Source organism: Carcharodon carcharias, assembly GCF_017639515.1.
Source record: "Carcharodon carcharias isolate sCarCar2 chromosome 38 unlocalized genomic scaffold, sCarCar2.pri SUPER_38_unloc_1, whole genome shotgun sequence".
Lineage (NCBI taxonomy): Eukaryota > Metazoa > Chordata > Chondrichthyes > Lamniformes > Lamnidae > Carcharodon > Carcharodon carcharias.
The window spans coordinates 289267-292680 of record NW_024470775.1 but is presented as its reverse complement, the minus strand read 5'-3'; the positions used below and the strand labels follow the sequence as shown (position 1 = coordinate 292680).

The window sequence follows — 3414 nt, the reverse complement described above, 5'->3', positions numbered from 1 at the left end:
AGTTTCTCCTTATGAGATCCCAGGCATTTACCTGGACTCGATCTGTTGTCACCCCCACTGATCCCTGTGTCTCAACAGACGGAATTGCTTCCAGGATTAACATGAGTCGATGTCACTCGGGATGAAACTCAGAGTTGTCCACACCCATTGTCTTGCTCCCTGAGCCAAATGGCCAATCACCTCTCACATTAAGTGAAGATATTTCCCTAGGCAGGAGTCACTCCCCATCTCTGGAATCATAAATTCTCCCAAGCTCTCTCTGTGACTCCACACACACACACACACACCGTTTGGAGTCTCCAGTTCTCTGATCCTGACACGGAAGGACTCTGGTCAAGATGATGAAGCCTCTGATCCTGGTTCTTGCTCTCCTGCTGATCGCTCAGGATTTCCAGGTCATGGGTGAGTAGCGACCTCCCTGTCTCAGCAGCTGTTTGGAACAATGTCCATTTCGAACTCTTTGATTCTCTGTGTGGTTGTTAGGGTGCAGGGTGAGAGGGCAGGATTGTGGAGCTCTCTCACTCCCTGTCCCTTCCAATCACTGCTCAAGGAAAGCAAAGTGAGAATGTTGGAGTGGGAATTACACCAGCCTCCTTGTCCTTCTCATTCTTACATCCAAATCCCTCCACATCCCTCGAGAGGCCAGACCAGTGTAACCTCCTCCGTCAAACAAAACCTTCCCTGTCCCTGTGAAAATCTCCAGCCCCTACAACTGTCTGTCTCTCCACAACATCCTGCAGGTGTTTCATAACTGCCCATCAGAGATATACCGCCAGGCACTACAAGACCCTGTATCTCTGTAAGTTCCCCCAGGGGCCACAACTCTATCCCCATAACCCCATCCAGCCCCACAACCCTCTCTATACCCATAACACCCTGCAGCCCCACAACTCTCTCTATCCCCATAACCCCCTCCAGCCCCACAACCCTCCCTATACCCATAACCCCCTCCAGCCCCACAACTCTCTCTATCCCCATAACCCACTCCAGCCCCACAACTCTCTCTATCCCCATAACCCCCTCCAGCCCCACAACTCTCTCTATCCCCATAACACCCTCCAGCCCCACAACTCTCTCTATCCCCATAACCCCCTCTTGCCCCACAACTCTCTCTATCCCCATAACCCCCTCCAGACCCACAACTCTCTCTATCCCCGTAACCCCCTCCAGCCCCACAACACTCCCTATCCCCATATCACTCGGTTGACCACAGTTGAGGGGGATCTCTCCTACTGTCCTTCCAATTGGACATTGGTCAGTGTTTTCTGGCCCTGCCGCAGTGTGTCTCCCCCTGGTGGATGTGGTGAGACATTTTAATCTCCGTTCACTCCGCTGGGACTGTAATGTCCTGCAGGGTGGGGCGGGGGGGAACCTAGACCCCTGGCCTGTGTTTCCAAACCCCTCCACAGCCTGACCCCCTCCATATCTCTGACATCGCCCCCAGACCCAACACCTTTCCAGATCTCTGTGATTCTCCTGTTCTGCTCTCCTGTGTATTCCCAGTGTTTAAGTGACCCACCATTGACAGCCGAGCCTTCAGCTGCCTGGGGCCAAAGCGATGGAATTACCTGTGGAAATCACTCCAACTCTCTCCCCTCCTTTAAGACGCTCTATACAACAAACCTCTTCGGGTCAACAGGCCCTGATATCTGCTGCTGGGTCTCAGTCTCCATTTTGTTTAGTTAGCTCCTGTGAGGCAAATTGGGCCTTTTCTATCTGTTCAAGTGAATATAGAAGTTGTGTCATTATCGTGGGCCCCAGATCTGGTCTCCATATGCCCTGGCCACAACACACTTGGAGCATTCTGCACAATTCTTGCCTCCTTAATCATCGGTTAGACCACACTTGGAGTACTGTGTACAGTTCTGGACTCTATATCCCTCGGTTAGACCACACTTGGTGCACTGTGTACAGTTCTGGACTCTATATCCCTCGGTTAGACCACACTTGGAGCACTGTGCACAGTTCTGGTCTCTATATCCCTCGGTCAGACCGCACTTGGAGCACTGTGCATTGTTCTGGTCTCTATATCCCTCGGTTAGACCGCACTTGGAGCACTGTGCACAGTTCTGGTCTCTATATCCCTCAGTTAGACCACACTTGGAGCACTGTGCACAGTTCTGGACTCTATATCCCTCAGTTAGACCACACTTGGAGCACTATGCACAGTTCTGGTCTCTATATCCCTCGGTTAGACCACACTTGGAGCACTGTGCACAGTTCTGGTCTCTATATCCCTCGGTTAGACCACACTTGGTGCACTGTGCACAGTTCTGGTCTCTATATCCCTCGGTTAGACTACACCTGGAGCACTGTGCACAGTTCTGGTCTTTATATCCCTCGGTTAGACCGCACTTGGAGCACTATGCACACTTCTGGTCTCTATATCCCTCGGTTAGACCACACTTGGAGCACTGTGCACAGTTCTGGTCTCCATATCCCTCGGTTAGACCACATCTGGAGCACCATGCACAGTTCTGGACTCCACATCCCTCAGTTAGACCACTTTCGTTCCACTGGGTACAGTTCTGCTCTCCATATCCCTTGGTTAGAACACAGTTGGTCCACTGGGTACAGTCTGCTCTCCATATCCCTTGGTTAGAACACAGTTGGTCCACTGGGTACAGTTCTGCTCTCCATATCCCTTGGTTAGGCGTCCCATAGAGCCCTGTGCGCTGTTCTGTTCTCCATGTCCTTTGTCTAGGCCTCACAGACCAAACTGATGATAGTTCAATATTGGGATGAGGTAGTGAAAGGAGGAACTTCACCATTTAGGCTGATACATAATAAATGTTTGAACGAGAGTCAAGGGTGCATAATGGTGACATCAACAGAGGATTCCTTTCTGCATTTCAGGATTCTCCTATGGATGTGCCAGAATACGAGGGGGCAGATGTCGAAGTGGTTCCTGCTACAAGAAAGAGGCTAAGATACCCTTGAGGTGCTTCGGGGGGTATAAATGCTGCGTGCCGTATCGATTCATGAGAGGATAAAGGAGGGAAGGGAAATCAAGGCCATTTTTCCAGCCCCAATTCAAAGGCCCGTGACTCCAGCACCGCCTTGAGGCTCCAGAGACTGTGTAGGTCCCATGTCCCCTGACCCACTGGTTTCTCATTCATGTGAATAAAACTGGCTGCGTTGGTCACAGCCTCTTGTCCGTGTCTCATTTCTCACTCGGATCGGTGAGTCTCCACATTGACAGGGAGGGAAGGGGGAGGTCAGACAATGGCAGGGCCACATTCAGGTCCTGTAGCTCCAGCATAATCATTTTCACAGAGTCATGTCTCAGAGCCATTGTCCCAGACGTGTCCATCACCATCCCTGGGTATGTCCCTGTCCCACCGGCAGTGGCTCAGTGCTCTGCAGGTGGGAGGGAGTTTCCATTGGAGTCCTCAATATTGACTCATGACATCA

At 51.4% G+C, this 3414-nt stretch overlaps 1 long non-coding RNA gene across 1 annotated transcript; it reads left to right on the top strand.

The window, feature by feature from the left end:
• The first annotated feature begins 228 nt into the window (after window positions 1–228).
• LOC121274765 lies at window positions 229–3145 on the top strand. The gene is made up of 2 exons (XR_005942295.1): window positions 229–402; window positions 2857–3145. It is a non-coding gene; the product is annotated as an uncharacterized LOC121274765 (long non-coding RNA).
• Window positions 3146–3414: the final 269 nt, after the last annotated feature.